The sequence below is a fragment of the Rousettus aegyptiacus genome, unplaced genomic scaffold, assembly GCF_014176215.1.
Source record: "Rousettus aegyptiacus isolate mRouAeg1 unplaced genomic scaffold, mRouAeg1.p scaffold_m13_p_16, whole genome shotgun sequence".
Classification (NCBI taxonomy): Eukaryota; Metazoa; Chordata; class Mammalia; order Chiroptera; family Pteropodidae; genus Rousettus; species Rousettus aegyptiacus.
Genome location: NW_023416291.1, coordinates 47,275,207 through 47,284,469, shown reverse-complemented (window position 1 = coordinate 47,284,469; position 9,263 = coordinate 47,275,207). Strand labels below are relative to the sequence as shown.

Here is a 9,263-nt window from a genome sequence, read left to right as displayed (position 1 = left end):
ATACTTTGTTTTCCAGATGGAGAAAGTCTTTGTCATAAAAATCAATGACTTTAAAATATATATATGTTAGTTAACAGCAACTTGGAAATGATTCAAAGGAAAAATAAAGCTATTTTCACCCTTAGTAAATCCAAGTGAATCATAAAACTTTCAGTGGTGTTTGGATCAAAATATAGACTGCTTTCTCTTCAGTTAATTGAAGTCACATAGGAATGTAAAATAATTTTACTACATGAAAGTTCTTAAAATCTTTTATATTTTTGTTATGTATTGCCTTGAGTTTAAATTTCTATATACAACTAAAATGTCAAGGTATCTTTTTTAATCTAATTACACATTCAGAAAAACATTTCTCTCCAAATATCAAGAGCGAAGTGTGTTAATTTTAGATATCCCAAGTTTGAAATATTGTAAGGCATTTTGTTTTTCTATTTCACTCTCATGCAAAGGTAACTTATATTTAAATTAAAAATATTCATATATTTCAGGCCACAATTTTGGCTTCTTAAAATATAAAAACAATTTTTGAAAATTAATAGAAAAATTTCTGAGAAATAATTTCAGTGGAAGTTAAAATATACACTTGGGTATATAGAAAAGGAGATTTCACTGACCAGGTTAAATTGAGAACTGCCTTTAAAATACATATTTTGGTACATAAAATATATTTCAGGAGGCTATTAAGTTTGAGTACGTGTTTACAAAAACATTGCTTTACAAGTGAAATAATTAATTATAACATTGGAGCTGAGCAAAATACTAAAACAGTAAAAAAACGAGAATGAATTAACATATGTAGGTGGTGGCTGATTTATGTCTTTTCCATCTTTTTTAGCTGATTCAGATAACTTGTAGTTTAATAATTTAGTTTAAAAGCAACAATTAAACTCTTTTTCTATGTATCCAATTTCTTTCGGACCATGCTTCTTCCGTGTGTTCCCTTAGATATGAGCTAAAAGACAAACGAGTGGAGAAACTGTGAATCTCCACCCCGCAAAAGGGAAAATGCTCTTAGAAAAAAACATTGGCTTTGGGTGAAACGATTTAATTGCAAAGCTCATGGTGATATCGTCAGGATTTATTTCAAGAGAAGAGCAAGAAGCAAAGAGGCAAGGAGGCAGAGGGCAGCGGCAACTCTGACATCCTCCTTCCTTATGGAATTTTCTCATCAGCAGTGAAGGGGCCAGGAAAAATCTGTCTTCTTTTGCTTTCCTTTGTATCAATTTCCTCTTGTGAAATAGGAAGTCTAAACAAAGGAATCTGGCTTTTGAAATCATCTCTCTCTCTCTCTGTCTCTCTTTCTCTCTCTCTCCATCACACCAACTATTTGTCTGTCAATATGACTATAATTATACACATAATTATAGGTGTAATTAGTTATATTCTTTGAACAGTAAAATCTACTGTAGAGAGATTATAGAAGCTGCCAATTTTCCTGAGATTTCCAAGCCCATTTCAATCAACAGAATGATTGAACATTATTGTTATGAATGCGTAGGCTCGGGATCAGTGATTCACCTATGTACTTCCAAGACCAAAAATGAAGAGCCTTCCAACTTCAGGCTTATGTTGGGCCAAGGCTGATTGGGAAAGTAACATGAAATAGATGGTGATTTATGGATAAATGGTGGATTATATTTTTAAAAATTACAGAAGAAATCAGCTATCGTACCATCTGTTTAGATACTCATCTTACTATCATTAAAACTTTGAAGGAATAATGTTTATGATGTGGCTTATCAATGTATTTATTTGCAATAGTATTTGAGATAGCAAATCTTTAGAACTAAAGGCTTTGTCATACCCACTGGGACAGGCAGGCAGGACAACAAGGTGGTGCCGTGGCCTTTAGTAGGGTCACAGGAGTGTCAATGTTGTTCTTCTCTTTCTCTTTGACTATCCAGATCCAGATATGAACCAATTAGTTGCTGGTAAGAGATGAAGAGAAGGAAGAAAGGAACATCTTCTGATACCATTTTGAATAAAATAAAAAAGTAAGCTGCATGACAAGCAAATTCAAAACGTATGGCTTAATAGACTGAAGTCAGATGTGGAGGTGAGGGTCTCTCTCAACAAGCACATCGAGACCCACCACTGGACAGTTGAAGCTTTTCTGGAAGGGTTAAAATATACCCAGACACACGGGCTGTTTCTTTTGTTCTTATAGGTAAATAGTCTGAAAGTCCTTGGACTTCTATTTTTGTTGTTGTTGTTATTGTTATAATGGAAGATTATTTATGAAAACTCAAGTGCAGTTTCCATAGTTGCTAACATTTGGTATGCATAAACTAAAATTAGTATGACCCTAAAGTTTGCTGAAGGCTTCAATTCCATCATAATAAAATTGCAGTGGTTAATCAGTGTTATAAAGCTCCTCTTATACAACAGAGCTAGTAAATGGTCAAAGTGGAGGTTTGAAATCATTTCACACAGGAGCAGAGTGCTCTTCATAGTTCATTCAGCTGAATGATAAATGGGTCACAAAGTCAGGGTTTCAAGTACCTTCATAGTCTGGAACAAGACATCAAATCCAAGAAGAAATTTAATTAAGAGCAAAAATTGCATAGGTTTAGATGTCATTTTGAAATACTAATTACAAAATATAGAATTAGAGAGTCACTGCTTTACATATATACTCATGTGAAACATTGAGCTTTAGAAGGACATTGGTGAACCTGAGTTTGTGCACGGAAAGGTGACTGGTCTGGGAAATGTGTATGTTAAAAAAAAAACTGGCATTATGCAACTAAATGGAGATAGGATTTAGAGTACATGAAATTGTCACATGGAAGAGGAATTCTTTATTCCATAGAGTCCTGTGGTTCCGTTTGCAGAAACATAGAGAAGAGATATGTTAGACAGTAACTTAAAAGAAGACTCATCTGCATCTGTTTCCTGCTCTGAAAGAGGATAACGATATTGAGCCTTGTGCCAAGAACAATGAAGAGACATTTCGTTAGCATCTAAAATCTTCGGCACATGCGGCGGATGATGCGATATACTTCCCAGCTTCCCCTGCTGAATGAAGGACTTCTTTTCCTAGCTGCTGGGAGTGCTGCTGGCATAGAAGTGGTACCTCTGGGATCAGGGACGGCAGAAGCACGTAGCCCAGAACCCTGGGAGCCCCTTGCCATCAAAACTGTGAATATTTTATTTAGCCATTTTTGCTTACAATGGAAACTCTAGGGATTCTAAATTAACAGCTTTGTCTGTGAGCTGCTCGTAGACAACAGAAAAGTTTCAGCCTCGTGTTCTATGTTGTTCTGCTGTGCTCGCTCCAAATGCACCTATATGAGCTGGCTGACATCCAGCTCCACGCGGATTCTCTCGCCCATGATCTCACTTGCAAAAACCAAGTCCTCCAAGGCTGCATCGTGCGTGGCTGTCGGAATGTGGCTTCTGGGATGCTTTCGCTTAGTTTTTGCATGGCTCCTTTAAGGTGGCTTAGGTGGAATTCTCCTCTGAGCAATAAAGACAATGTGCTTCCCACTGAATGTTTTCTCCAGTTCATGTACAAGCTGGACTTGGATTTTCTGGAAAGACTTCAGTTGAGGAACAGGAACAAAGATTATAATAGCTTTCCAACCAACACCAACTTCAATTTCCTTGGCTGCTGTTATATTGAGCTCCTTTAGCTGGGCCTTGAGGTTTAAGGTCATCTCCTGCTCAAGGAGAACCTGGAAGATGCCAGACTCAAACTGTCCGGCTTCTTGCCATTGGGCTTCATGATCTTGGCTCTGGAACTTGACTGTGACCTTCTCCTTGGTGAGCACCAGCCTGGGAAGAGGCCTAGATCTTGTGAGAGGTCCATGTCATCTACTATTGATGCCCTGGTGCCCGTTCCTTCCAGTGCTCACTCCTATAGCCACATGGAAGGAACCCACTTGAAAGGAAATGAGGCAGTGAGCACATGGCCAAGAGATCTAGTGACTGTATCTCACATCAAACTCCCCGGAAGTCATCACACTGATGAGTCGCTTAAGGCACAGACGAGGCACTGGCTTGGTGCCACAGGCACTAACCTAATCATTCAGGATACAGCACGTGCTCGAAATCAATGATTGTTGTCTGGTGGTGTGTCCTCGGTGGATAGAATTCAGCAGTTTGGGAAGCATCACTCTCTGTTGTCCTTGTGGAGATCTTGTGCTTACTTTCCCTGAATCTCTTGTGCTCTGTGGGTTTAGAGGTCTTGATTCCCAACAGAGTAATATTTCCAGCAAGGAACACAGAATGTACCGCACTAAACCAAAAGCTATCCTGCCACCCGGGCACTTCAGGATCTTCAGGCCAAGGGACCAGCAGGCAAGCAGAGGCAGAGATGACTAACCACAATCATCAGGGATTGGGACAGTTGTTGGTACACAAGAGGAGCAGAAAGGAACGTGGCACCGGGCGGTTGACTTGGGCACCCCTTGCCCAGGTTTGATGGATAAGTGCTGCAATCTGGCCTCAGAAAAACATGGCAACTCGGGCCTCAGATAACTCAGAGATGAGGATTGAAGTCATGTCAGCAGGTCAGTCACTGAGGCCAACAGGAATGATGGCCAAGAGTGAACATATATGGAATGACAGAAGAGGAAGGGGACAATGAGTATCACCTGTGGCCTTTTTGGTCCCATTAACTTTTTTTCTTTATAGTTTTCTCTGGGAAAAGAGTTGCATCGGAATCGTGGAGGAGCTGTTCTCAGAACTTCAACTCCTCCTCGCACTCCAACTCTACCTCTTAGTCCAAGTCACTGCCAGCTTTCACCTGAGACAGCCTCTAGCTTGTCTCTTTGCTTCCACTCTTGGCTCCTATATAATCCACCACAGAGCAGCTAGACTGAATTTCTGAAAACAGAAATCTATCATGTTATTTCCCGCTGAAAAGACTCCACATGTTTTCCATTGTCCTAATAAACTTCAAGTTCATGGCCCCAGGCTACACAGACCTTATCTTCTCCTACCACTCTCTTTCTTGCTCTCCTCTCTGGATGGCCACATTAGCTTCACTCTTTCAAGAGCATGTCAAACTCCTTCCCACCTCAGGAGCATGCTTCACCTTGGTGTCCTCTTCGTTTGGGACATGCCTTCTACTGATCACATGACTGGTCCCTGAGCAGATGTCACCTCCCAGCCTCTATAAAACACCCCCACCATCTCTATCAAAAACTAATTGCTTAGTTTGCTTTAATATTTTTCAATGTACATGAAACATTGTACATCTCATGAGACAGTTATTTAAGTATTAACTTATAATTTAGATATTAATTGCTATTCAGGTATTATTGTCAGAATCCCACTCAGTGTATTTCCATGAGGGTGAGTCCTTTATTTTTCTTGTTTATCTTTCCAGTTCTAGCATGTAGGACGTGGCACGTGGTAAGTGCTCAGTAATTATTTGTTGATATTGATTAAACGTTGACCAACTGATGGCTTTGGTGAATCTGTTGCCTTCTTTTGTAGTGGATTTGCTTTCTTTTTCTCTCTAAGGATAAACCAAAAAAGGGACCATTCTTAAAGTTATTGTGAATGAAAGATCATTATATTCATTATATTTTAAACAAAAGTTGCTTTTTACATGGCTAGGCTATACAGTCCATTGCTCTCAAGAAAACTTCCGCTGTCGAGCTCACTTTGGTAAGAGTGTTTGATATGCCTGGCCCAGATTTTAATTATAAACTTCCAGATGAGTCACCCTTTCTTTGGGAGCATTTATTATACCTGTTTCCACCACTTCCTCAGGGGAGTTTAATCTAAATTCTGATAATACCAAGAAGGGCAGAACTTGAGTTTTGTTCTTATTATTAACAAGTTGAAATGAGTTCTTTTGAAAATTTCCTTTCGTTTGTAACACATTAATTGTGACTTTTTAAATTAAATTCAGCCCTGGATACATAATTCAGAGTACTGACGTCATTGTTCTCTTTCTCAATGGTACAGACAGAGCACTTTGTAAAGTAAACCCTTACTTATTGTTACAGCAAAGTTTATGAGCACTCAAGCTTAATATTTTCAAGATAATTTTTTAAGTAACTAGAAACACCATCCTGACATTTGTATGAAGAACTTATCGATTTACTTAGATAAAAGGATTTGATGAAATGTCCAGCTAATAAACCTGAGAGTTCTTTTATTTTTGTTTTGTAGGAAGTCAGGGCTAGTTTGCATTCAATTTATATATTAAATGACATTTCTCAGTAATTGTCAGAATTAGAGAAAATTGGAAATTAGACTGCCGATCTTTTGATCAGAGATTTTGGGGAGCATGATGGGTGAGATGAAATACTATCTTTAGGGGACTAAAATGACCTGGGCCAAATCACAGCATAGCTTCTCTGCTTCCTTCCTTCCTCAAAAGCAAGATCCTCTCTCAGACAAGGAGGACCTGGTGAATCTTTACCTCAAGATAACCTACAAAGGGCAACACGCATTCACTCATTGTTGTAGACAGAATAATGGCCCACGAAGATGTCCATTTCCTAACACCTTGGACCTGTGAATATGTTAACTTCTATAAGGTGTTTACGCAGATGTGATTAAGTTAAGAGCCTTGAGATGAGAGGTTATCCTTGATTATCCAGATAGGCTCAATGTAATTGCAAGGATGCTGATAAGAAGGATGCAGGAGGAGCCAGAGTCAGATGAGAAGGTAATATGACAACATAAACAGAGGTCGGAGTGATATGGCCATGAGACAAGGAATTCTGGAAGCCCCTAGAAACTGGAAAAGGCAAGGAATACATAGATTTTCCTCTGAAGCTTCCTGAAGTAACCAGAAATCAATCCACACACGCAGAATCAACTGATGTTTGACAAGGGTGCCAAGAATACACAATGGGGAAGGGGTAGTTTCTTTAACAAATGGTGTTGGGAAACTGTATATCCCTATGCAAAAAAAAAAAAAGTAAAATTGGATCATCATTTTACACTATATACAAAAATCAACTGAAAATGGATTAAAGACTTAAATATAAGATTTGAAACTGTAAAGCTTCTAAAAGAAAACATAGGGGGAAAGTTTCTTGACATTGGTCTTGGGAATGATTTCTTGGATATGACACCGAAAGCAAAGGCAGCAAAAACAAAGATAGACAAGTGTGAGTGCGTTCAACTAAACAGCTTCCGTCACGGCAAAGGAAATGATCGACAGAGTGACAAGGCAACACACGAAATGGGAGAAAATATTTACAAATTGTATGTCTGATAAGGGGTCAATTTCTTATATACATAGATAAAAAGACTCCTACAATTTAATAGCAAAACAAAAATGAGTAACCTGACTACAAAATGGATCATGTACTTGAACAGGTATTTCTCAAAATGAGGTATACAAATGGCCAAAAGGTATATGAAAAGTTGTGTGAAATCATTGATTATTAGGGAAATGCCTATAAAAACTACAGACTTATCACCTCACACATATTAGGATGGCTTTCATCATAAAAACAGAAGATAACAGAAACTGGCAAGGATGTGGAGAAATTAGAACCCCTGAACATTGTTCATGGAAATGTAAAATAGTGCAGCAGCTATGGAAAACAGAATGGAGTCTTTTTAAAAAATTAAAATTAGAACTACTATATGATCCTGTAATTCCATTTATGGTATATCCAAAAGAATTGAAATCAGGATCTTGAAAAGATATCATTACTCCCATGTTCAATGAAGCATTATTATGATAGCAAAGATATAGAAATAATGCAAATGCCCATTGATGGATGAATGGATAAAGACAATATGGCACATACATACAATGGAATATTATTCAGCTTTTAAAGAGAAGGAAATTCTTCCTTTGTGACAATATGGATGAATCTGGTGGACATTATCCATTATGCTAAGTGAAATAAGCTGTATATAGAAAGACATGATCCCACTTCATCTTTCCACTTATATGAGGTATTTAAATTAGTCAAACTCACAGTAGAAACTACAATAGTGGTTGTAAAGGGCTTTGGGTGGGAGAAATGAGGAGTTGCTCTTCAATGGGCATAAAGTTTCAGTTAGGCTAGATGAATAAATTTTAGAGACTTGCTGTATAACATAGTGCCTAGAGTTATTAATACGGTATAGTACACTTAAAACTTGTTAAGATGGTAGAACTCAGGTGTTCTTACCACCAGAGACAAGATAAAGCAAAAACAAAACAAAGGGACACAAGGAAACTTTGGGGGTGTTAAATATGTCTATTCCTTTTATCGTAGTGATGGTATCACAAGTATTTGCAATTGTCCAAACTCGTCGTGCACATTAAATATACGCAGTTCGTTGTGTATCAGTTATACCTCAGTAAAGATGTTTTAAAAAGAAATTCTGTCTAAAACAGTGAAATACTTAACTGTGGAAGTGTATATAAAAGTAGTAGTGATGTTCCTTTAAATTTAATGCTGACCACAATGCTTTGTAATTTTCCTTTTAAAAACTGGTTTTTCCCAGCATGACACCCTGTGCTGGCATCAGTAACAGACACTTAAAAACACTCATGCCAAGGAGTTAACAGGAAATATCTTGGCAAATTCAGAGTCAAAAGGAAAGCACAAAATTGTCAGAACACATATCGTGTTTCTCAGAATTATCTGTATCACGTTGGAAGTTTTTATACGGAAGTGTGTGTTGACACAAATGATTAAGGCCAGGATTCCTACAATTGACAGGAAAATGACCTATAAATAATGACCTGTGATGGACTTGTCATACAGTCATTAAGTGAAATATTCTAGTACCAGTTTCCTCCCTTTGGTACCCCAGTTTCCGGCTTCTGTGAAGTACTTTTCCTTTGTAAAGATCACTCATTTTTTATCTGAGATCATCAAGTTTTCTTTAGGCTTTATCAAATGATAATTTTGTTCTCTCACTTAGTAGATAACAATATCAAATAGAATTTCACAAGCCTCTGGGAACATATTTTGCTCACATAGAAATTTTTTCTGGGGAACTTCCTAATTCTCCTTCTACAAAAAAAGCAAAGTAAAATGCTTGAAATATTGAAAGTTTAGAATTTCTTAAGTTTAAAATAAGAGTTAATTTCTATAAATTATTAAGCAGCCAGTTTGTCAATTATTTTAGGTAACACAGAATCGATATTTTCTATGAAATTAATAAAGTTCAATGTAGTTCCTTGGGAAATAGTATTCAGAAACATGCAAATGGAATTTTAAATGTTAAAATCCCACTATTTTACCATATAGAGAAAAAATGTAAATTTCAATATAAAATATTTTGTTAACCAAGCACTAGATCGAAGTTTTTCAAACTGAGGAATGTAACTCTCAAGGTTAACA

The 9,263-nt window shown here is 37.3% G+C and overlaps 1 pseudogene; it reads right to left on the bottom strand.

The window, feature by feature from the left end:
- Positions 1-3,168: 3,168 nt before the first annotated feature.
- Positions 3,169-3,811, bottom strand: LOC107513211 (annotated as a pseudogene).
- Between the last annotated feature and the right edge of the window lie 5,452 nt (positions 3,812-9,263).